Source organism: Sarcophilus harrisii, chromosome 5 (genome assembly GCF_902635505.1).
Source record: "Sarcophilus harrisii chromosome 5, mSarHar1.11, whole genome shotgun sequence".
Classification (NCBI taxonomy): Eukaryota; Metazoa; Chordata; class Mammalia; order Dasyuromorphia; family Dasyuridae; genus Sarcophilus; species Sarcophilus harrisii.
In genome coordinates, this window is record NC_045430.1 from 107,943,827 (window position 1) to 107,971,112 (window position 27,286).

The following is a 27,286-nucleotide window of genomic DNA, read 5'->3' on the forward strand; positions in this document are numbered from 1 at the left end:
TTTTTTTAAGCACATAAAACTATCCCTTTATAATATATTCTTCTTTTTATGTATACATATTTATACAATTATCTTGCTGCACAAGAAAAATCAGATCAAAAAGGAAGGAAAAGAAAAACTGAGAAAGAAAACAAGCTGGAAGTAAATAACAACAGAGAGAGTGAAAATGCTATATTGTGCTCCACACTTAGTTCCCCCAGTTCTCTCTCTGGGTATAGATGGCTCTTTTCATCACTGAAAAATTGGAATTGGTTTGAATCCTCTCATTATTGAAGAGAGCTTCATCCATTAGAATTGATCATCATATAGTCTTCTTGTTGCCGTGTATAATGATCTCCTGATTCTGCTCATTTCACTAAGCATCAGTTTATTTAATTCTCTCCAGGCCTCTCTGAAATCATCCTGCTGGTAATTTCTTACAGAACAATAATATTCGTTAACATTCATATACCATAACTTATTCAGCCATTCTCTGATTGATGGGCATCCATTCAGTATCCAGTTTCTTGCCACTACAAAAAGGGCTGCCACAAACATTTTTGCATATGTGGGTCCCTTTCCCTCTTTGAAGATCTCTTTGGGATATAAGCCTAGGAGAAACACTGCTGGATCAAAGGGTATGCACAGTTTGATAACTTTTTGAGGTCCAAACTGCTCTCCAGAATGGTTGGATCCATTCACAGTTCCACCCACAATGTATCAGTGTCCCAGTTTTCCCACATCCCCTCCAATATTTATCATTATCTTTTCCTGTCATCTTAGCCAATCTGGCAATCTTAATTTGCATTTCTCTGATCAAGAGTGATTTAGAGCACCTTTTCATGTGATTACATATAGTTTTAATTTCTTCATCTGAAAATTGTTTGTTCATATCCTTTGACCATTTATTAATTGGAGAATAGCTTGAACTATTATAAATTTGAGTCAATTCTCTATATATTTTAGAAATGAGGCCTTTATCAGATCCTTTGGATATAAAAGTGTTTTACCATTTTATTGCTTCCCTTCTAATCTCATCTGCATTAGTTTTGTTTGTACAAAACCTTTTTAACTTAACATAATCAAAATTATCTATTTTGTGATCAATAATGATCTCTAGTTCTTTTTTGGTCACAAATTCCTTCCTCCTCCACAAATCTGAAAGGTAAACTATCCTATGTTCTTCTAATCTGTTTATAATATCATTCTTTATGTCTAGATCATGAACTCATTTTGACCTTTCTCTTGATATACAGTGTTAGGTGTGAGTCTATGTCTACTTTTTGGTATACTAGTTTCCAATTTTCCCACCAGTTTTTGTCAAATAGTGAATTCTTATCCCAAAAGCTGGGGCCTGTAGATTTGTCAAATACTAGATTGTTATAGTTATTGACTGTTTTGTCCTGTGAACCTAATCTGTTCCACTGATCAACTACTCTATTTCTTAGCCAATACCAAATAGTTTTGATGACCACTGCTTTATAATATAGTTTTAGATTTGGTATAGCTAGGCTACCTTCATTTGCTTTTCTCTTCATTAATTCCTTTGAAATTCTTGACCTTTTGTTCTTCCAGATGAACTTTGTTGTTATTTTTTCCAGGTTAGTAAAATAGTTTTTTGGGAGTTTTATTGGTATAGCACTAAATAAATAGATTAGTTTAGGGAGTAGTATCATCTTTATTATATGTGCTCAACCTATCTAAGAGTACTTGATATTTTTCCAATTACTTAGATCTGACTTTATTTTGTGGAAAATGTTTTGTAGTTTTGCTTATATAGTTCCTGATTTTCCCTTGGCAGAGGATTTCCAAATATTTTATACTATTGACAGTTATTTTAAATGGAATTTTTCTTTGTGTCTCTTGCTGTTGGACTTTGTTAGTGATGTATAAAAATGCTGGTGATTTATGTGGATTTATTTTGTATCCTGCAACTTTGCTAAAGTTGTGAACTATTTCTAATAGTTTTTTAGTTGATTCTCTAGGGATAATATATTTTTGAAAGTTATCAGGAGCAGAAGATATAAAGTTCAGTGATCAATAGATTTTAGACTCCATTCTCTTGCCATGTATGAAAATTGGTAAAACATTTGCCTTCCTCCAATACTTTAGCATCTACTCCTAGAATATTTCAGAAATTATTGACATCAGATCAATAATTATACCGTACAGTTCGTTTAGTCCCCTGGGGCATGATTTCCTTAGATGGGTGACAAGTCCTTTGAGGATAACTGGATACTATCTGCTTCTAACTTATCTTGAATTTCCACTAGGAAACCACCATTTTTTGTTCTATCCTTTTTAGACCAATGCTACTTTTCTTTGGAAAAGAAAAGAAAAGCCAGAAGGAATTGAATAGTCCAGCTTTTTGAATCTTATCTGAAATCATTATCCTATCCATCAGAATACATAGTTCTTTCTTTGATCTTCCCTCTAATGTAGCTTAACCCCTCCCCCCCAACCCTTTTTGTTGTCTTTAGATCCCAGTTTATTTAAGGCTCTAGTGTTCCTAGCAAAATGATTGCATTGAATAGCATTGTTTACTTGTATTTATCCTCATTTCCTTCCATCTTTTATGCTTGTCTTTAAAAAACCTGAATTTACTAATGGATTCTCCGTGTCTCTAGAGTATCTTTTCAGACAGCTTTCCTTTTTTCTCCTTGTCAGAACTATTATTACTTTTTGTCTTCAAATCAGCATCTTTGAATAGTTCTTATCTCTCTGAGACTGCCTTGCCCTTCAATATAGAAGAATTTGGTTCCTACTTACCTTTTCTCTGAACTTTTAAAGTTAGCTCTTCCCAATTTATGCCATGTCTACTTTCTTTCTCTATGATGAATTCTGTGCTTGAGTGGCCATTTTATATTAACATGTTTGATAATTTTTACTTCAGCAATAGCACAACAAACATGTAAGATAGTCAAGTATAATGATTTATTGTCCTCTTTATAGAATAGTAAAGGGAGGCTCAGAAAGTTTAAGTGATTTGTCTTTGGTCACATAGCATAGAAGAGCTAAGGTTTGAACCCATATCTCTTTGTCCCAAATCCAGTCTTTTCCATTATACCAAAAGAAATACTTACTGCTTATTTTTAAACTCTATTTTCCAAGGTCGTTGGGTCACTTAAAAAACAATTGTAAACTAGATCCATCATAGCCAATGTCAATGAAAAAAGCCACCCCTCCCCAAGTAAGAATTTGGGGGAAAATGAATCCGAATCGGGGTACACATTTGTAGGTTCTGATTGGTTGCTTTGCAATACTGGATGCTGAGTTTTATTTCTGAATGTCACTGGCTTTCTATACATCCTCTCTTAGCTTAAATGTGGACTCTGATGAAAACTGAGTAAGATTCTTCATCATGGAGCTATCTACATTAACATCTAGGCAGAGATCCTGGACTCCTGTGTTTTCTTTTTCTCCCCCATCATATCCTTTGGTCTCAGAATATCTCCTGTTTTATGAGGCTTTCTGTTTCCAGTTTACAGGTCTTTCATTGGCCTTGCTTTGGGGAATTATTATGATTCAGAGCAAGTATTTAGATCTAAAAGAAAATAGAAACCACCTTTGGGAACATGACAGTCTCTGATGGGGATGGGCTGCGGTAGGAGGGATGAAAAGCTCTAAGCTTATAAAGCTAACAGCTAAAAGGAACTTTTGAAGTTCTTTAGTTTGTTTTATAGAAAAAGCAACTGAGACCCAAAGAAGTTTTGACATGTCAGAGGTGGTATTTGAACCCAAGTCCTCTATCTCTAGAATTTATATACCTTTTCATGTTGTAATGATGATAGTGCTTAATACTTACAATGAACTTCTGGGCTTAGTCTTGGACATAGAGATTTGGAGGAGAGGTATTTAAGTTCTGTCTAGTGTTTAGTAATGGCATAAACATTAGATTTTGAGTCAAAAGAGACCTGGATTTAAATCTTGGTTTTTGTGCCTAAATAGTTATGTGACATTGGACCAGTCCTTTAACTTTCTTAAACTTCAGATTCTTTATCTATTAAATGGAAATGATACTGAAATGTGTGTGTGTGTGTGTGTGTATATACAATACACAAAACATTAATATATAATATGCATTATATTAATGTATAATAATCTACAATGTTCATTATATATATGTTTATATATGATATGCTAATATCATATGTAATATATTACTATTATAATTAATATTATATATGGAGGCAACTTTACACATTATGCAGAGAAGAAGGTATAGTGCTTAGAGTAGAAAGGGCACATATATGCATATATTAATATATGATATATTAATACATAATATGCAATACATTACTATTATCAGTGTAATATATAAATATCTTATGTATTATATATACTATGGGTACCATATATGGTATATACATACATATATGTGTGTATGTGTATATGTAGGAAATAAAGATGTTTTAACTCTCTCAGTATGAAATGTTGATATTCCTGGCTTTGTTACTTCTTACTCCCTTATTTTAGTCAGGGTCCCCTCCCCCCACCTTTTTTTTTTTTTTTTAAGGCATTGAGGTTAAGTGACTTACCAAAGATCATATAGTTAGTAAGCATTAAGTGTCTTGAGGCTGGATTTGAACTCCTAAAAGTCAGTGACCTATCCACTCCACCATCTAGCTCTGCCCTTAATCATAACTCTTTCTATCCCAATGCACTACACTTTCTTCACCCGCATAATGTGTAGGATTGTTTCCACCTACTGCTGTCCATTTTTTTTTTTTTTTTTTTTTTTTAGAAGGAAGAAGGAGGATTTTGGGTCAGAAGCAGATTGTTTGTCTCCAGGGTTCATTGTTGAATGCTTGAGTAACCTTAAGACTTTAGAATACACATAGAAAGGATCATCTGAGGATCTGTGAATTTACCCTGCAGCTGAGGTTGAGGAAAGTTGAGGTTGAGTACTTGTTTTTTTTTTTTTTTTGTTTGTTTTTGAATCTAGGATTGTAATTATAATGATGTTGGGCTGTTTAGTGTTAGCGATTAAATGAAGAAAGCAAGCTTTTCTGGTCATAAAAGGAAATATTTGCTCTCTGAAAATTCTTAATATTGAATACCATCAGGCAACAGAAGGCAGAGAAGTAGAAATTCTTCCAGGACATTGTCAACAAACCCCTCATTCTAAAATCAAAGAAAGAACCTGCAGGGAAGGCTCTAAACAGAGCCCTACTGAGGGACCCAGATTACAGAGGCAGCCTGCAAGATGGGTTCTAGGTTACAGAGATAATACATATGTATGTGTTTGGGGAGTGATGGATCAGTACATTTTATAACATCACACAGAGACCATCTTTGGAACATCCACATTATATCAGAGGTATTTGTGTCTATTTTTCACTGAGGTCCTTCTCTAGTGCTTCAAAGGAAGAGAGTGACTTTGACAGAGATCAGAAGGAATCTATTCCAAAAAGACAGGGGAGGACTGAAGGAGACAAAGAACAGCTCAGTCTGTCTGGAATTTCAATGTGAAGGGGAGTTGCAATAGACAAGCCTCAGGATAGAAGTTGGAGCCTTGGAGACCGTGGAGAGCCTTGAATGCCAGACCAGATTTGTGAGGAGATGACCTTGGTTTGACAAAGAGCATGCTGGCAGAGTGTGAGGTTTGGCAAGTCCTAGCAGGCTGGGAAAGTTTTGAATGTGAGCCCAGTAATAGACTGAAGCCAAGCTAAATATGAGGCTGACCACTGGAGGGGAAAAGCAGTTCTGAGGTTGAACATATAAAAAATCTTATAGGTATAGAGGAGGGCTGGGTTTGGCTTCTGTGGAAGGATTGTCCTTACTAGGAAAGTTATGGACAATTGGATTACTGAAGATGAGGGTTTACATGTAAAAACAAGTATTTTTCTAGTCACTAGCATTGATAAGGAGCTATCATGGAGAGATGGTTGAACAAATGGGACTTGTGAGATTACTTCCAGTTCTTTCTGTCTTCCTGGAATCAAGAGATGGCACTCTAATAGCATCAGCAATAAGCATTAATTTAGTGCTTTCTATGTACAATAAATTATAATCTAATGTAGAGGAGAAGGATGAATGATAAAAATGCAAGGGAGTTGACATGATTTGGGTAATAGTTAATATCATTCAAGGATAGAGAGGAAAATCTAATCAAGAAGGTTAATATGAGGCTCTCAGAAGGATTACAAAAACCCAGAGTCAAATGGGAATGATTTGATATAGTGAAAAAATTGGGCTTTGAGGTAGAAGACCCACATCTGTAAAATGGGAAGCAGAAAGATATACATTTCTTACTTTTAGACTTGTTAGGGAAATGTTTATAACATTTAGAGCAATATAGAAATGGGAGCTGGACAAGATGGGTAGTTGAAAGAATACAGAATTTGGAGTTAGAGGATCTGACATTGAATCTTGATTCACTCACTAACCAATTTGCATGACCTTCATCAAATCACTTTTGTCTCTTTGCTTCATCTGTGAAGTGAGGGAATTGATTTAGTTGATTGCTAAAGCCCCTTTTCTTTGAAAATTCTATTATCTTATGATTATTGGATTTTTAAAAGCTTTTTTGTGAGGACGTGAGCCACTGTTTTGCTGTTCTCTTTGTATTACCATAGGTAAGAGAATAAACTATTGCCAATGTATCCTTCTTTTAAATTTTTTTCCCAATTACGTGTAAAATCAATTTTTAATATTTGATTTTTAAAAAATTTTGAGTTCCAAATTCTCTGTCTTTCTCTGTCTCTGTGTGTGTCTCTCTTTTTATCTGTCTCTTTTCTCTTTCCCCTCCCTGAGAAGGCAAGCAACTTGATGCATGTTAAACAGTCATGCGAACATTTCCATATTAATTTATGGAATTTTATGAAAGAAATAGTATTTAAAAAAGAAAAAAAGAAAAAGAAAATGGACAAAAAGAAAGTTAAAATATGCATGGATTTGTGTTCAGATTCCATCAATTCTTTTAAAAATTTTTTTTTTTAGATTCCATCAATTCTTTCTCTGGAAATAACATTTTTTATCATAATCGTTTTGGATCATTGAATTGCTAAGTAATCATTCACAGTTGATTATTGCACTATATTATTGTACAATATTGCCATTACTATGTACAGTGTCCTTGTTCTGCTCACTTTACTTTGCATCAGTTCATGTTAATCTTTCTAGGTTTTTTTTGAAAGCATCCCATTCATTATTTTTTATAGTGTAATAGTATTCCATCACAATCATGTACCATGATTTGTTCAGCCACTCACCAATTGATGGACATCCCTTCAATTTCCAATTATTTGCCACCACTGAAAGAGTTACTATAAATATTTTTGTATCTTTGGATCCTTTTCCATTTTTATGATCTCTTTTGGAATATAGAGCTAGTAGTGATAGTAATAGTTCCAAATTGCTCTCCAGAATGTTTGTATCAGTTCACAACTCCACCAGTAGTACATTAGTGTCCCAATCCAAAGCCTCTTTTTAAAGGGACTTGATAGTAGGAAGAGTTAGGACAAGTCTCACCTTAGAAAAGATCTTTCTTTTATTCCCTTTCCCCTAAAATGTGTCACCCGGGCATCCTGACTCTGTGAGGTTGGGAGCAGAAAAAAAGACTCATTTCTCTGTATCTTTAATTTGCTTTCTTTTCACTCATGTGTCTTTGACTTCTCTAGATGTACGAGATCAAATCAGAAGGCTCCATTGCAAAGAAGTTCAATGATATTCTGCAGAAGATGAGTTACCCCTTACAGCCCCGAGTACCAGAACACAGCAACAACAAGATGAAAAACCTCTCTTATCCCTTCTCCAGGGAGAAACTGTATCTGTGAGTATTTGGTTTGATGTCATATGGGACACAGAATTAAAAAAAAAAATGATGGCTGTCCCAGGGAAGGATTAGAGTAATATGTTAATGGTAACTGGCATTTATATAGCATTTTATAGTTCCTAAGGCACTTGGAATACATTAAAAAGCCTAAAACATTAACAGTGGAAACCAAGTGCCCATGGATGCTTTCCTTCCAATTTTTAAAAAATTCATTATATGCTCAACATAACTTAGCACATAGTATTCACTTTAATAAATGCTTATGGATGGTTGATCAAAGATTTGGAGATGAATTATTTCTAGAGGCCATCTATTCCAATTCTTATTTTTATAGTTGAGGAAATAGAGGGCAGAAAAGTAAATTGACTCACCAGTTTAACATAGATGTTAAGTGGCAGAGTTGGCATTTGAATTCAGGTCTCTAACTTCAAATTCAGGGCTCTTTCCACTATAGTACTATATCTCATTATTTCATTTGGTCCTCTAAGATTGCTACTAGAAATATTAGTTTCATTTATAATTTATATTCTAAATTATTTATATATGTTATTTATATAAATATATTATTAATGTAATAAAGACTTACTCTTTTGTAGTTGGTTGGTGGTCCAGGGATGTATCTTTTAATTATTTTGAGGAGACTAAGGGGAAATAAAATGAAGAATCCTTTAAATTACCTGCCTAAAACAGGAATCCTTACTGAAATTTTGGATTTTGAGGATTATAGTCAAACTGGAGAGAAATGTGTGCATGTGTATGCATATTTGTATATGTATACTTGTATGTTTGTTGGGAAAGGAGAATTGAGCCCCCTCAATTCTGGCAATTCTTCTCTTCCCATTTTCTTATCCCTTTCACCTTTGGGGAGCCTTCAGAAAGATAGGAAAGAAAAGTCTTAAAGCAGGAGTGAGCATTCTTGAGACTCACTTATTTGTATTGAGAACTGGAATGGGAATCATATTCCACTGAAGTGTATGGACCAACAGCCCAGGAAGACAGGGCAAAGAACTAAAGATGGTGAGGTGTTTGCAACCCAAAGGAGGAAGAAAAGCAAGGACAGAAAAGATTGCTTTAGGGAACCTGAACACTGAAGAGTTTTGGACAAGGTAATTTGTATAGTACCTTTTAGATCTACAGCTCTAATTGGCTAGCCTTAGAAGGATATAAAAGACTTAATAATTCTGCCCTTTTCCAGTTAGTGTTAAACTCTGGATTCACATATACTGGATCCATTCTTGGATATGGATATCAAACATCATATTTAGTTTAAGATTACCTTTCTTAAATTTAATCTGAATTATTTCCAAATATAGCTAATGTATTCATCATGTCTGAGTTTCCACAATGTACATAACATATCCCTAGCTCTCATACATGTAGCCGGGGTAACAAATACATATTGTTTTTCTTTATTTCATATTATTTTTCTTTCACCCCATAGAATATGGAGGCCACATACAAATATAGAAAACATGTAAAGGCCTCTTTATAGTTTATATGCAGTAAGTTCTTTTCCCTCTCTGATGGGTCCTGTTTTTCCACCAGAATCCTACAGCCCCCTTTGATTCAATGCTGTCCTGTGACTCAAATTCCCCTCAGAATGGGAATTAAAATTTAGAAATGCCAGCTGAGTAACATCTTGCCATTCTAGTGAATCTCTAGCCCTGCCTCCTCCCTCCCCCCCAAGTCCTATACAATCTCTTCAAGATGTGTAGTGCTATCCTGTGACTTGGACTCCCCTCACCCTCCAATGGTGAGCATATTTTGCATTGTCCAAATGACTCAGTATAGTAGGGGTAGGTAGTCAGGTCAATCATTTAGTTAGTAAGCATTTATTAATGTTTACTGCGTACTGAGCTCTGGAGATACAAAGAAAGGCAAAAACAGTCTCTGCTCCTCAAGACGCTCATATTCTAATGGAGAAGATGACATGTCAGTAACTAGTTTCATACAGGGTATAGACACAGAGCCTATGCTTGCTAGGGGGAAGAGAGTTGAGTTCCATTTGCTCTTTATTTCTGTATTCTTCTATTTCCAGACTTAGAGGAAAGGCTTTAGCAGCAGAGGGAATCAGGTCTCCTCCAGAAGATGGGTTTTGAACTGAGATTTTGAAAGGAGTTAGGGAAGATAAGAAGTGGAAGTAAAGGAGAAATGAGAGGCAACCAGAGCAAAGGCTGGAATTGAGAAATGGAGTGTTGATTTTGAGGAAAAGTGAATAGGCATCCCTGGAGTCAGGAAGACTTGAGTTCAAATTGACATTACCAGCCATGTGATCCTGGGAAAGTCACATGTACTTCCTCCTTCCCCCCAAAAAAAAGAGTAGAATATAGAAGAATAAAGAGTCAAAACACTAGAAAGCCTTAATTGGGGCTCTTTAGGAAAGGGTTTAGATGCCAGACAACTTTATATTTGATTCTGAGCTAATAGGAAGCCACTAGAGTTAATTGAATTTGGGGTAAGGGGAATCACATGGCAAGATTTATGATTTAAGAAAATCCCTTTGGCAAATGAGTAGAAGATGAATGGAATGTGGGAAAAACTTGAAGCAAGGGGAGCAACTAGAATCTATTGCAATCATCCAAATTAAACATGCTGTGGCTGTTTGAAAGAAGAGTAGGGAACATAAACATGAGATATCATAAAGGCAGAAATGACAAGATTTAACAATAGATCATATGTGTAGAATGAATGTGAGGGAAAAATTAAAGTTCACATTAGGGTTTGAGCCTGGGCAATTTGGAGGAAGAGCAAGAGGGAAATTGGGAAGATGGGAGAGTTTTGGGGAAAGGCAATGACCCTGTTTTGGACATGTCGAATTTGAGAAGTCTATTCATTTTGAGATGCCCAAAGACAGCTAGTTATGGGCAATAAAGTCAGGAGAGACTCAGTTAGGATATATAGACCCAGGAAGCATTTCCATAGTTATGATAATTGAATGTGTGGAACCTGATGAGTTCACCAAATGCGACAGTATAGGAGGAGAAAAGAAGAGGACCCAGGACATTGTTTGGAGATACCCATGAATTGACAAGGATGAAAATTCAGTAAGAGACTGAGAAGCAGTCAAACAGGTAGGAAAGACAGAAAGAGAAAATAGTGTCATGAAAGCTTAGCGAAGAGAAAGATTTCAGGAGGAGATGGTGATTAGCATTCCAAGAAGGTTGAGAATTGAGAAAAGACCACTACATTTGACAGTTAGGAGATTGCTAGTAACTTTGGAGAAGGCATGAAGTCAGAAGCCAGCTTGTAGAATGTCGGTTCCTTGCTCTCCCATTATGCCTTTACATTTTTATATCTTTTCTACTGCTGCTCCAGATTCAGTATTCCATTCAGTATAAGATCTACCCTTATGTCTTATAAAGGCCAGGTTCCTGAATTATTACATTGCGTTTTTTTGTAAACCTGGCTCTGCTCAATAAATCTCTCTTCTATGACTAAAAGACTAAGATTATGGGAACATATGGCTTATAAAATCAAAATCCATAGGAAATCAAAACCTCTTTTCCTTTACAGAGGAGGTTTGAGTTCAAGAATGTTATTCATGAACTTCCTTTGAGGCAATTTTGGTCATGTGCTTCTGCAAGAAGTCTTCCTCATGCACTGATGGAGTTTCTGGTTGGGAAACTAATCTCTTTGGTCACTTGTCTCTAACCTGGGTTAACAAAACTATGGGCAAGCACTTCTGTGCACTTATGACCTAAATTGCTCATTGATTGTTAAGATAACAAGAGACTGAGGGTGAGTTAAACAAATCTCATATGCATATATGCTAGAAGAAAGGCACTAAGAGGAAAGACAAAAACTTGAGAGTCTCTGTCATCTTTCAAAGATCCATTCAAGAGAATAAGGCAATTCCTTTGATAAGAATCTATCCTTCTATGAAATCTCAGTCAACCAAATCATTTTTCAGGTCAGCACTGTAATCAACACGGGTTGATTTTTTTTTTTTTTCTTCTTAACAGTGACCCAGTGGACATTTCCTTACCCAGTAGAGAGAAGCATATTATCAAATATTACAAACAAGGCTAATGTTTCTATAAACATTAAATTTGTCAGGGAGCTTTCCATTCATCACTATTTTTCTTTTCCTCTGCTCTAAATAATAGAATAATAAAGTATTAAGGGCTAAAAAGGACCACACAAGTTATCTGATTAGTGGCCAGATCCTTTAAATTCTACCTCCATAATATAAGTTGTATCTATCTTCTTCTCTTTACTCACACTCCATCCCCATGTTTCAGGTTTTTATCATCCCTCACCCAAAGGGTGATTTGTGATTCATCCTTTAGTCTCTCTCTCTCTCTTTTTATTACTCTATCCATTCTCAGTAACTGACCTTCTATCTAGGCAGCCAGCCAATTCATGCTCTTTTTCAGCATTCTTTATCATAATCTACCTATTCTTAATATCCTCATTAACACAGTCTTAGATCAATGATACCAGGTGAGCTGTCATTCTCCTAGGATCTTAGATAAATAGATAGAGAATTTACAAAGTGCTTATTTTATTTACTTATATTATTTATTATCATTATCATTTATTAAGTCCCAGTCATTATGGTAAATACTGGGAATACAAATATAAGAAAAACAGTGCCTACTCTCAAGGAATTTACTGAATAATGGGGAAAATGATGTCTAAAGGGAAGTTGGAAAGCAATTAGGAAGAAAAGGTACACAAACCCCATTGGCATAGGGAGAGCCTTCAAAAAATGGTGTTCCAGGGGACGAGCCACCAGTTAAGAGAGAAGGGATCCAGGGTGGCAATATGGCTGTCAAGGAAGAAAAAGGAGAATTTTAGAATACAGGTATAAGCCTTTGCATTTAAAAAGGAACTAGAGCGGGAATCTAATAAAAATCAGACAAGTAGTGGAGGTGGAATTTAGTTTGCAGAAGGTTTATTTTAAGATGGTGGAAAGAGGAGCCAAAATCCTACCATTTTAGACTATGTAAAGATTATGTTGATGAGCTTTCACTTAACCCACAGACAAGATTTCTTATTGAACTTAGCCTGAAGCTAATAATAAAGGAACAAAATAAGTCTCTCAACAGTGAACAAAAAGATTTACTTAGTCATAACAGAGAGAATATTCAACAAGAGTAGACATTGAGACCCTCTTGAGTTGATTCAGCTGGGGAAAGCTCCATTCTGATTCATCAGCTCCTTGTAACTATTTTTTTCTCAGGTGTTGAAGAACTGACATCATCATTTTGAGCCCTGAGTTTTCTGAGTCAACTAAATCTTGAGGGATTTCTCAAAATCTTTTTAGAAAAAAAAAAAAACTAGACTGACATGGGGAGAGGAGTTAAGATACTTCTACTAGTCTTGGAATACTGCAGACAAGTTTAAAGCTAAAGCTTCCCAGGAGGCTGGAGAAATGATAATGAAGAGATATATTTCTGAGAGAATAAGAGTGAATTATGAGAAGCAACATGTCATCATGCATACTCAGTGACATTGAAGTTAAGAAGAGCTGACTTCAAGTTTTGCCTCTGACATATATTATCTATTTGATCTTGGGGAAATGTAAGTGACCTCCAAATGCTTTAAACAAGCCCAAGATACAGAGAATTTACTGAGCTGTAATGGTAGGAGTTGAGCTCAGATAGGAATTTCCTATACTAATGAAATCATATGTTCTGTCAATTTTATTTTCTATCTTTTTTAAAGTACAGAGATTTAAAAAATTCTCCATATTCTTTCCTCCTCCTTTCTTCTCTTTCTATTCAGAAGTCAAGAAAAACAAAATTTATTCCAAATGTCATAATCAAGGAAATAAAATTTCCACATAATCCATATAAAAAGAAATACAATTTCTAAAAGAGAAAAAAGTGTTTCAATATGTACTCTGAACCCATCTGTTCTCTATCTGGAGGTGGATAACATGCTTTATTTAATGAATCCTTTGGAATTGTGTAGAGTTTCAAAATCTTTAGAAGTTGATTATCTTTACACTATTGCTATGTAATCTATGTAGATTTTGTTCAGTTAACTTTGCATCACTTCATACATATCTTCCCAGGCTTTTTGAAAATATGTCTGTCATTATTTTGGTTTCTTACAAATGATATATTTAGAGTTTGACTGATTAGGTGTCATTTTCTTATACTCATTTATTTTACAGATGAGGAAGTTGAGATCCTGAGAGGTGAAGAAATGACTTGTTAAAGTGACAACAGTATTTCATTGTATTCATATACCATAATTTTTTTTCAGTCATTCACCAAATGATAGACATCCCCTCAGTTTCCAATATTTTACCTTCACAAAATTTTTATAAATATTTTTGTATATATAGGTCCTTTTAGTCTTTCTTTGATCTTTTTGGGAGTATAGATTTAATAGTGGTACTATTGGGTCAACGGTAATAAATAGTTTAATAGCTTTTCAGTATAATTCCAAATTGCTTTCCAGAATGATGAGTAGTTCATAATTCTACCAATAGTGCATTAGTGTATCTGTTTTCCCATATCCCCATCACCAACTCTCATGTTAGCCAATTTGATGATGTGATGTAGAGGCTCAGAGTTATCTTAATTTGTGCATCTCTAACTACTAGTAATTTGGGTATTTTTTTTCTTCTGGCTATTGATAGCTTTGATTTCTTATTCTTAAAATTACTTATTCTCTTACTAAGTATGGATTTTAGAATTCTCAAAGCTATATGTACTATTATTGTACATGGAATAGGTTGGGATCTTATGATAGACTATTTGGAGGGAGTATACATGGTGCCAGAATGTTTTAGAAGGGGTATGCAAACCTAATTCTGGGCAAGATAAGGAAAAAAAAAATCTCATCTATTACAGGATAGTCACATAGGGGTCCAAGTTTAGGCAATTCCACTAGAAGGAGTAAGATTGAAAAAGATGGTTGGAGTAGAGACAAGATGTTTTGGAAATGATTGGGAAGTAACATGGAAGCTTGGTTCTGGGTAAGGTGAAAGCTTACTTATCAGAGTCCTGTAAGCATCTTAAACTCACCATGTCCATGACATGTAATTATATTTCTTTCTAAATTCATTTCTCTTCTGATTTCCCTATCTATGTTGAGGGTACCACCATCCTTCAGATCTCTCAAGTTCACAGCCTCAGTATCATTCTTGATTCCTCACTCTCCCTTGTTCTGCATATTTAATCAGTTGCCAAATGTTATTTTTAGGTCTACAGCATTTCTTATATATTATCCTTTCACTCCACTTCTACCTCATTACTTCTTGCTTGGACTATTTGAATAGCCTCTTAATTGGGGTCTGCAACTCAAATCTTTCTTCACTTAAATCTATTCTCCATTCAACTGCCAAAGCAATTTTCCTAAAATTCGGGTCTGACCATGTCTACCTCAAACTTGATAAATTCTAGTAGCTTCCTTATTGCTGCTGGAATCAAACAAAATACCTTCTTTTTTCATTTAAAAATATTTTATTTTCTCCCCATTATATGTAAATTTTTTTTAACACTGTTCAATTTTAACATTTTTTTTTGGTTTTGAGTTTCAAATTCTATCTTTCTTTCCTCCTTAGCTCCTCCTTTAGACAGTAAATAATCTGATATAAGTTATATACATGTAAGTATGCAAAACATTTCCATATTAGGCATTTTGTATAAGAAAACTCAAATAAGAGAGAAAGTGAAAAATAATATACTTCAGTCTATATTCAGATAGCATATGTTCTTTTTCTGGAGATGGATAGAATTTTATAGCATGAGTTCTTTAGGATTGTTCTAGATCATTGTATTGTTAAGAATAATTAAGATGTTCACAGTTGATTGACATACAGTATTGCTGTCACTGTGCACAATATTCTCTTGGTTCTTCTCACTTCACTTAGTATTAGTTCGTGTAAGTCTTTTCAATTTTTTCTAAAATCATCATGCTTGTTATTTCTTATAGCATAATAGTATTCCATTACTATAATATACCACAACTTGTTCAATTGTTCTCCAATTAATGAATATTCCTTTAATGTCCAAAACTTAGACACCACAAAAAGAGCTATTATAAATATTGTTGTACAAGTAGGTTCTTCTCTCATTCTACCACTTTAAAAAATTTCTTTGGGATGCAGATCTGGTGATGATAGTGCTGAATCAAAGGATATACACAACTTTATAGTCCTTTCCAAATTACTCTCCAGAATGATGGATCAATTCCCAACTCCACCAGCAATACATTAGCATCCCAGTTTTTCCCACATCCCCTGCAACATTTATAATTTCCTTTTTGTCAGATTAACCAATTTAGGGTGGTATTTCAGAAGTGTTTTAATTTGCATTTATATAATCAATATTCATTTAGTAATTTTTTATATGATTATACTAGCTTTGATTTTTTCATATGAAAATAGCTTGTTCATATTCTTTGACCATTTACCAATTGGAGAATGACATTTTTTCTTAAAATTTTATTCTTTTTTAATATATTTGAGAAATGACAGCTTTATCAGAAATATTTGCTAGGAAAACTTTTTCCTCTCAGTTTTCTACTTGCCTTCTAATTTTGGTTGCATTGATTTTTGTTTGTGCAAAAACTTTTTAAATTTTATTTTTATTTATTTGATAGTTCCCCCAATTATATTCAAAACAAATTTTATTTTTACATTTTTTCTCAAATTTGTTTCTAAAATTTTTGAACTCTAGGTTCTATCCCATAATTAAGAAATTGCTTTTGAAGTTATGCAAAAATTTTCCATACAAGTCAAGTGGTAAAAAAAAAAAATAGATCTCCCATCCTAATTAAAAAAAAAACCCTCAAGAAAAATTATGTTAAGAAAAAGAGAGAGGGATAGAGGGAGAAAGAGAGAATGCTTCAGTCATTATTCAGACACAATCATTTCCTTCTCTGGATATAGATAAGATTTTTCATCATAAGTCCTTCAGAGTAGATTATGGATGATTGTATTACTGAGAATAGCAAATTCATTCACAGCTGTTGAAAAGTCAGAACACTGCTATTACTTTGTATATAGTACATTTCACTTTGCTTGAGTTGATGGAGGACTTTCCAGATTTTTTTTCTTCCTGAGAGCATCCTGCTCATCATTTCCCATAGACCAATAATATTGCATCATCAATACATGCCACAAATCATTGAGCCATTCCCCAATTGATGGTATCCCCATAATTTCCATTTTTTTTGAAGAGAGCTGCTGTGAATATTTTTGTACATATGGGTCATTTTCCTGCAAAGACTTTTTTGTTGTATAAAAATAATCAAAGTTACCTACTTTATATTTTCTATCTCTATATCTTTTTTGGTCTTAGCCATAGGTCTGTCATGTAAACTAGTCTATGCTTTCCTAATTTTCTTATGGTATTACTCTTTATGTCTAAATTATATACTCATTTTAACCTTATTATCTTAGAATACACTGTGAGATGATTTTCTTTATCTAGTTTCTGCCATGCTGTTTTCAAGTTTTCCCAATAGTGTTTGTCAAATAATGAGTTTTGTTCCTAAACTTTGGATTTTTGAAACTATGATCATTTACTATAATATATTGTGTACCTAATCTATTCCAATGATCCACCACTACACTTCTTGGCCTAGTACTATATTATTTTGAGAACTATCACTTTATAATATTGTTGGAAATATGATATGATCAGGTTCCCTTCCTTCAAACTTTATTCATTTATTCCCTTGTTATTCTTTTTTATAGTATTTTATTTTTTTCAAATAGATGCAAATATATATATATATATATATTTTATTATTATAGCAACTTTTTATTGACAAAATCCATGCCAGGGATTTTTTTTTTACAACATTATCCCTTGCACTTACTTCTGTTCCGATTTTTCCCTCCCCCCCTCCACCCCCTCCCCTAGATGGCAAGCAGTCCTATATATGTTGAATATGTCCTAGTATATCCTAGATACAATGTATGTGTGCAGATCCAAATAGTTTTCTTGTTGCACAGGGAGAATTGGATTCAGAAGGTAAAAATAACCCAGGAAGAAAAACAAAAATGCAAACAGTTTACATTCATTTCCCAGTGTTTTTTCTTTGGGTGTAGCTGCTTCTGTCCATCATTGATCAATTGAAACTGAATTAGGTCTCTTTGTCAAAGAAATCCACTTCCATCAGATTACATCTTCATACAGTATCGTTGTTGATGTATATAATGATTTCTTGGTTCTGTTCATTTCACTTGGCATCAGTTCATGTAATTCTCTCCAAGCCTCTCTGTATTCATCCTGCTGGTCATTTCTTACAGAACAATAATATTCCATAACATTCATATAACAATTTACCCAACCATTCTCCAATTGATGGGCATCCACTCAGTTTCCAGCTTCTAGCTACTACAAACAGGGCTGCCACAAACATTTTGGCACATACTGGTCCCTTTCCCTTCTTTAGTATCTCCTTGGAGTATAAGCCCAGTAGAAACACTTCTGGATCAAAGGGTATGCATAGTTTGATAACTTTTTGGGCATAATTCCAGATTGTTCTCCAGAATGGTTGGATTCGTTCACAGCTCCACCAACAATGTATCAGTGTCCCAGTTTTCCTGCATCCCCTCCAACAATCATCATTATTTTTTCCTGTCATCTTAGCCTATCTGATAGGTGTGTAGTGATATCTCAGAGTTGTCTTAATTTGCATTTCTCTGATTAATAATGATTTGGAACACACTTTCATATGAGTGGTAATAATTTCAATTTCATCATCTGAAAATTGTCTGTTCATATCCTTTGACCATTTATCAATTGGAGAATGGCTTGGTTTCTTATAAATTAGAGTCAGTTCTCTATATATTTCAACATCCACTTTTGCAAAATCTTGTGTTCCAAATTTTTCTCCCTTTCTCCTCTCCTCCCCCTTTCCCAAGATATCAAGTAATCCAATATTGCTTAAACATGTGCAGTTCCTCTAAACATGTTTCCATATTCATCATGATGTGCAAGAAAAATCAGACCAAAATTCCCTTGTTATTCTTGACCCTTTGTTCTTCCAGATGAATTTGATTATTATTTTTCTAGCTCTATATGGTAATTTTTTGGTAGTTTGATTGGTATGACACTGAATTTTTCTATTTGTCATTTAAGAGTCTTCATAATTTGATCCCAAGCTACGTTTCCATCCTTATTATATATTCCCCTTCTATTTACTCTATCATTTAGCCACACTGGTCATCCTGGTGTTTCTCATACCTGATATGCCATTCTCTCCATCTCTTTCCCTCTCTCTCCCTTTCTTCTCCCCAAATCTCTCCATCTTTCTCTTTCCACAGGCTATTTCCAGTGTCTGAAATGCTCCTTCTTCTCCTCTTGGAATGCCTTAGCTTCCTTCAGGACTGAGTGCAGGGGGCTACCTTGTGTACTAGCTTTTGGTTTTTCCTTTCCCAAGATAATCTTATATTTGACTTTTTCATACCTACACATGTCTGTGTTACCTTCCCTTTAGAATGTAAGCTCTTTGAGGGCAGACAGTTTCATTTTTGTCTTTCTTTCCTCAGTAGCTAATACAATGAGTACGTAGTCATAGATGCAGATTAAGTATTTGATTAATTCATCTTGGCTTTGCCATTCAATATATTTGTTATCCTTCCTAGCTTTATGTCCTAAGTCATTAAACTTGATTCTATTCCCTAGCAAAATCCTAGAAAACATTATTAAAAATATGATGTATGGTGAAAAATTTCTGAAATTTGGAATATGTATACTTCTTTTAACTCAGAAGCCTGAAATCTAGAAGGTAGATATGACATATAGATCCAAGATCAATATGGGTTTTTACTGAGTTGAACCATAGAGAGGCTATGCTATATGCCTGTAGGATATTATGTTAAGTGGTAATAACAATACTTTATATTTATATGGAGCTTTACAGTTTATAAAATCTTATAAAATCCATTGTCTGATTTGATCCTCATAACCACCCTTTGATGTAGGTAGGATAGCTATTTTCATCCCTGTTTGGTTGATGAGGAAATGCATGCTTGAATGAGTTTACCCAAAGTTACTCATTGGGTAAGTATCAGAGCCAAGACGAGAGTTTGATTTCCCTAATTCCACTCTGGTTGCTAATTGTAATCTTTAGGCTTTATCCATCTTGACTCTCACTTGCTTGAATTATAATTCTGTTAGACCAGGATCCAGTTTTGGATAGGGTAACCTTCCCAAAGGAGGAAGAACAATTTTCAGAACAGAAGGCAATCAGGTTGAAGTTCCAGGGTATACAAATGAGAGTTGTACCTTCCACCAGGTAAGCCTATAGATCATTGAAGAAACATCTAATGGGTAGGTAGGTGGCATAATGTATAGAGCACCAAACTGGAGTCAGGAAGTCCTAGAATCATATCTGCCCTCAGACAAATAGTACTAGTTGGTAACGTCATTTAACTTCTGTTTGCCTCTCTTCTTATCGGATAATAATAGTATCTACCTCCTGGGACTGTTGTAAAGATCAAATGAGATACCATTGCACAATGGTCAGCCTCACTCTCCTAGTCATGAAAGTCTGAGTCAATTGACCTGAATTTCTTTCAGGAAATCCTTAAAGCTCTTTCTGGGGTTGATACTTTTGTTCTGCATTTGACCCAGTTGACCACCTTCTCCCCTGATTATTCTCTCTCTGGATTCTCATGATCCTATATTTTCTTGATTCACATTTCACTTGTCTGATCATTTCTTATCTGACCATCTCTTAGTATTGCTGGCTCATCATGATCATTATCTCTACCTGTAGATGTTCCTGAAGATACTGTCATAGGCTCTTTTCTCTTCTCCCTTGATTATCATTCTTGGAAACTTATCAACTTTAATTTAACTACCAGATCCATCTCTTTCTCTGTGCCTCCCTCCTTCCTCTTTCCCTTTCTCTGTTTCTTCCCTGAGCCTCAGTTTCACATCACCATATGTCTGTTGGATATTTCAATTATATATCCCAATGGAGACTTGAACTCAACATATTTAAAACTGAATTCATAGTTTCCCCCTTCCTTCCTCCAAACTTCTCTATTTTTGTCAATGGTACCACCATCATTCCAGTTCCCCAAGTTAATAGCTTTGACGTTTTAAATTCTTCACTCTCTATTACCATATCCAATCATTTGCCCAAAGTTGCAATTTCTACCTTAACAATCTTTGATCCATTTCTCTACACATCACTTCTCACCTCAATTATTGCAACAGCTTCTTAATTGGTCTCCTTACTTCCAGTTTTTCCCCTTTTCCAGTTCTTCTTACACACTAATGCCAATGTAATTTTCCTTAATCATAAATCTGATCATTTGACTCCCTTTCTCAATCAACTCCAGTGGTCTCCCGAATGAAATATAAATTCCTCTCTTAACTTTTAAAGTCCTACCCAACCAGGCTCTAATCTATTTTTTCTAATCTCATTGTATATGACTCCCCTTCCTGCATTTTGCAATATTAACCTTTTTTTGTATTTCTTACACCTGATATTCCATCTCCCATTTTTATGCCTATATTGGGGACAAAAACTATCCAACATGCCTAGAACAAACCCCTTCTTATTTCTGCTTCATAGAGAGTCCTTTCTTTCAGGATGCTGCTTAGGTACTATTTTCTACATGAAGTTTTTCCTGATCCACCCCAAATTCTAGTGCCCAAACATCTTTGTTATTTAATTACTTGATATATTTTGATGTTCATTTATGTTTTATAGTTATACTGATTATACTTTTACATGCACTTTTCTTTCATTCATTAGAATTTAAGCTCATAGCAAGAAGAGCTTATTTTGTTCTTTGTTCCTGTATTTGTATCCTGAGGTCCTAGTATAGTGACTGAAATTATAATAAGTGTTTAATATATACTTGTTGATTGATGAATATTGTGGAAGAGATTACTAATGGGTTATAGGTTGATCTAGATAGACTCTAAAGATCCTTCCAATTCAGAGATTGTGGGATTTTGCCTGGCAATTACCCAGCCATTAAAAGTACATGTGGTGACAATATAATCTGTGGAAGAAGTTCATAATCTGTTTTCTTGCTCTTTACAGGTACAACATCCAGGACAAGGACACTTTCTTTGACAATGCTACTAGGAGCCGCATTGTAAGTAAGCAAGTGTAGCTGGCAAATAGATGGAGTTGGGGGTAATGCAGGAAAAAAGAACCTGTCTGCTGATTCGGACACTATTTGCTTAGAGGTTGCAAAGCAACAGTGCAGCAAATCCTAATGGCAAAAGGGATGGCAAACAAATCACCTTCCCTTTGCACACTCTTTCCTAAGGCCATTCTGATAATCTTAGAATCCTAGAATATTAGATGGTCCTATAGTTAGTTTTGAGGACATTGAGCTAAGTCTAGTTTTGCACATCTGTTTTGCACATCTGGAATTTGTGACCCAGAAGCTTTTGAAGTAACATGACCAAGACCACATTATAAGTTAGCAGTAAATGCTAGGACAAGAACTCAGGGCTCCTAAATTTCAATATAATACTATTCATAAAAACTTTATTAATAGGTTTTGCTTTTATATCAGCTACATTTCCTAACAAAACCCTTCCTAACATCTCCTTGAGATTATCACTTATAATAAAGAATTAATAAAATGTTTATTAAAATCAACACATTGGGAAAGTTTAGCATAGGTAATTGGGATGCCTGCATCTATCTTCTTTGGGAACAAGGTTGGGTATTATAATTTGCAGCTATCCATTTTAATTGCTTTGTTGTTCTTTCTATCCATAGTTGTGGTCATTGTGAATGTTTTTTCCTAGCTCTGCTTAGATCACTTTGTATCAGTTCATTTGCCTTCCTATATTTCCTATTTTCATCATATTTATAATTCATTATAGCACAGAAATATTAATTGCATTTATGTATGATGATTTATTTAGCCATGCTCCAATTAATGACCAGTGGGAGCATCTTGCCACTTTCCCTTATCCTCTGCCTCCTTATTTTCTCCTCTCCAAGGAGTTCTTAAACCATTTATTTTTATCATGAAAAGCCCTGCAAAAAATGTTTACCAAATAGCAAGAGCCAACTTACTCTGCAGAAAGTCTAATCATTTGAATCTTGCTTTGGCTGAAGCCCTTTCAGTATGATAAGCATATTCTTTCTTTTCAGATTCTTTAGTTCTTTAGCAAGCATGAGTCTACTAATAGAATCTCCAGTTGCCCTTTGCTGTTGGTTACTAAACATTTGTTAACATGGCTCCTTTTAAGAGACACAAGGGAGACAAGTTCCCTTCAAGGGAACTTTAAGTGAATTAATAGAGGTATAGTTTTTTTATTTGCTTACTCCTTTGTTTTTATTTGTTCCAAGAATTAAATTTTCAAAGAGAGACAAAAAGTCAAAGGAACCCTAGGGGTAGCATGAAATTGCCCAATACCACCCAGTGGAAGTTTTAATTGTATTTTCTTGAACACTTGGAAAGGAGTTAATGTTGCAATGACTTAGGTTTGGGCACCTGAAAGACATTTCTGGTGGTTAAGGTAATGAGCCAGAGGAACACTTGATTGAGGTTGACTGAGGATAGCAATAAAATTATCCCCTTTTGGAGATTCTGAGATTTAGATAGATAGCAAAAGCATTTGTCAAGCACTTATTATGTGCCAGATACTATACTAAGTGCTGGGGACATAAATACAAGCAAGATGGTCCCTCTCTTCAAGGAGTTTATAGTCTGATGGAGAAAGTACTTAAATGGGAGCTGAAGTACTGGGGACATAAATACAAGCAAGATGGTCCTCTCTTTATGGAGTTTACAGTCTGATGGAGAAAGTATTGAAATGGGAGCTGAAAATCAGAGAGTGAAGGAGGAGTTCTCTTTCAAGTCATGGCCCGAAGATGGTGAGAAAGTTTTGTTGATCCCAGCAAGACAAAGCCAAAGTTAACTTATCAAAATTTTAAATGGTTTTAGGGGCAGATTCTAGTTTTCCACTGGGAAGAAAGTAGAGAATACAGCCTTAGTGGAGACAGAAAGATAAGAAAACAAGCTAGAAGAATTTTAAAGGTCATCAGTCTCTTCCAATGCCCCAGTTTTACAGATAAGGAAATTGAGACCCAGAGTGGTAATATGTTCCTAAATATTCAGTTTCCTAAATATCATTAAGAAAGAAATAGATTTTTACCTGCCTACAGTGGTACACATTTCAGAAATGTCTGGAGACAAGACAATGAAAAGGATGACTCCCTTAGTGCTTTTCCATTCAGAAGTCTTAATAATGGCTTGAGATGTGTTATCCTGAGAATACACTCAGAACTCATTTAGGGTAAGTAGGTAGGTGATGCTATAGTACATAAAATCTGGAATCTGGAAGGAAGGTTCAGATGTGGCCTCAGACACTTACTACTTGAGTGATTTTGAGCAAGTCACTTAACCCTGTTTGCCTCAATTTCCTCATCTATAAAAGGAGCTAGAAAAGGAAATGATAAACTAGTCCAGTGTCTGTGCTAAGAAAGCCCTAAATGGGGTCATGAAAAGTCCGCCACAGCTGAAAAGAACTGACCAATAACAAGGATACAATGGTTTCATCAGAAAGACGCTAAGCTGTTTTATAGGTATTTCTCTTTTTGTTCCTGTGGCAAGAAACATACGTTTATCCACTCCCTTGATTTGGTGTTATTGCAAGTGGCTAAAATCTCTGTTTGTCTCTGGAGGCTAGGGGGTGGTGGTAGTTATAGGGTGTTAGGGGGATTAACTGATAATTACAAAATGCTTGTAAAATAATAAAATGCCACATAAATACTGTTCCTAATTATTATCACTGTTTAATTACTGCCTCATATTACACACAGAATGAAAGGCTGCTGGATCCAGTTTTACTGGAAGTTATTTAAATGCCACTCCCACTGACTCTGGGGCTAAAATATGAGTGACAAGGTTCTGCTCGTTCTCCAACTCTGCTCTCACAGCCCCACCTTGTTCTCCCATGAGGCATAGACTCTTCAGTTCAGTGTTGAAATCTGCCCTTGTCCCAATCATCTGCCTTTTGGCACAAATAACAAGACAAATATACTTCTCCTCCTTGTATCCTTTATTTCATAGAGGTCAGGATGAGCCAGATGTTTATCTTACATCAATTTTCAGTGCAATTTAGAATAGCCTGGTAGAGAGGCATAAATATTCATCTTCAGACGCTATCAATCAGTTATCCAAACTTGAGTCCTCCCAAATACAATCTTTCAGAAGGGGGAAGAAAATAAATATATAGCATCGACTGTGTGTCAGACACTTTTAATTCTTTTAATGATCAACAATCCTGGTAGATAAGTGATTTGGTTATCTCCATTTTACAAATGAGGCAAGTAGGGGTTAAGTGATTTGCTCAGGATGACACAGTTATTGATCATCTGAGATTGAACTAGGGTCTTTGCACTCCATATCCGGCATTCTGCACAATGTACCACTTAGCTAACTCTGAAGTATCCCCTTCCTTTAAATCTCATCATCAACCTGAAATAACATTTATGCTGAATAACTCATATAGTCTTGCTATTATAGTTGATTCGTTTTGGTCATATCTGACTCTTTATAACCTCATTTGGGGTTCTCTTGTCAGGGATACTGGAATAATTTGCCATTTCCTTCTCTGGATCATTTTCCAGGTGAGGAAACTAAGGCAAATGGGGTTAAGTGACTTGCCCAGAGTCACACAGCTAGTAAATATCTGAGGACAAATTTGAATTGAGGACTTTGAGTCTTCCAGACAGCAGACTCTGTACTATGATGCCTTGTAGGTTAGTTCTAAGTAGAAAATACCAAAATTCCCTATCCCTCTTATCTTAAAAAGGTAGAATTTTAGGCTTACCTAATTTCTCTCTGGAAGCAAAGTGGTTCAGTTGAAAATATTTTAGATTTGGAATCTGATGATCTGGCTTCACATCAATGACCTGTGGTCATTTCCCTTAACTCTTTTTGGACATTATTATTATTATTATTATTTTTATAGCTTTTTATATACAAAACATATGATGGGTAATTTTTCAATATTGATCCTTGTAAAAACTTCTGTTTCAAGTTTTCCCCTCCTTCCCTCCACTCCATCCCCTAGATGGCAGGTAGTCCCACACATGTTAAATATGTTAAAGTATGAACATCATTTTTAACATATATAAAACAAAGTGGTTAGGCCAGATGGCCTTTTAGTATTCCCATAGAACCTTGATCCTATTGTCTAATTATCCCTATTAAATTTTAAGATCCTTGAAGTTACAGTCTATCAACAAAGTTAATTTTTCATCTTCTTCAGGCCTTAGAATATGGCACATATGTAGTTACTATTTTGAATTTTTTTTATCCTTGACATATGGATTTTAAAACATCCTACTTATTAGGTCCCTACTATGTTCTCAAACATCTCAGATTCTGTGAAGGATACATAAGAAATATGAAACATGCTCCCTGTCCTCAAGAAGTTTTCTACCTAATTGGGAAGGCGAAATTAACATATGAAAGCCATCAGAGATCAATCACCAAGTCATAATATACATGAGTCCAGAGTTATACTAGTATCCATAGTCATGAGTAGTGGAAAGGGAAGCTGTCTGCTGAAATTTCTTTCTTCTCATTAAGTTCCAACATCCTACTTGAAGACTTCTATCTTCCTTCTCAACGACTGGCCATTGCTTCAACTACTTTTGGAGTTTTACAGATGTTCATTGTGTTTTCCTGCTTTGGGGAATTGGAAGGAGTTTTTAGGAGGTTACCAATATAATCCCAGAGAGTGGTATATGCATAATGAATAATGGGGACAGTGCGTTGTATTTTATATATTTGTTTCCAGGTGAGATGAAGAGGAGATAATGTGTAGGGGAGTTAAATTTTTTGTTCTCTCAAAGGATTCAAGTTTGATTGGGTTTGGCATTCAGTACATGAGTTCAACATATGCTCGGCTTTTCCCCTAGCTCACTCAAAATGCATATATATATTCTTCTTCCCTCTCCTCCCCCTCTCTTCACCAGGCCTCTTTCCCCCAATCCCTAGTGTGTGTTGTTCAAATTCTTATGTTGCCCAGGGACACAATTGGTCTCATAGCTTTCCCATCTTCCTTCTTTAGGTGCATGAAATCTTGAAACGTACATCCTGTTCTCGAGCCAACAACACGATGGGTGAGTACTACTTGCTTACCAACACTTGGACGAGAGTGCTGATGGAGCCGCCAAGGTGGCCAAATACTGTTCTTTCAACAACTCAGTTGGTGGGGGAAAAAACAACAAAAATAAACAATCCCTCCTGTGCCCTCCTCAACCCACACACAAACACTGATGGGTGCTTCAGCAAAGGCTGAGAAAGCACAGACTTTTCCTTAAAAGTTGTTATATCATTCATGCAGGGGTCCCTGCTCCCCTGGCCCTTGTCCCTTTCTCAAATTCTCATATCAGCATAATTGCTTTTGTTTCTCTCTTTATTTACCACCACCCCTCACCTACCTCCACCTCTTGCTCACCCTTGCTGTCAGTAATTTGGAAATCTCTTTATTAGCCATCTGTTTTCCAACAGTGTTATGGAAGTGATAAGAAACATTTTAGACAGATACAGTTCTGGGCCTCAGCTTGCTTACAGTCTGGTATTATATCAGCCTTCATGCTGACAGATAG

General features: G+C 35.2%; 1 long non-coding RNA gene across 1 annotated transcript; it reads left to right on the plus strand.

Moving 5' to 3' along the window:
- The first annotated feature begins 7,607 nt into the window (after window positions 1–7,607).
- On the plus strand, window positions 7,608–26,799 carry LOC116419255. The gene is made up of 3 exons (XR_004229515.1): window positions 7,608–7,753; window positions 21,737–21,791; window positions 26,746–26,799. It is a non-coding gene; the product is annotated as an uncharacterized LOC116419255 (long non-coding RNA).
- The last annotated feature ends 487 nt before the right edge of the window (window positions 26,800–27,286 follow it).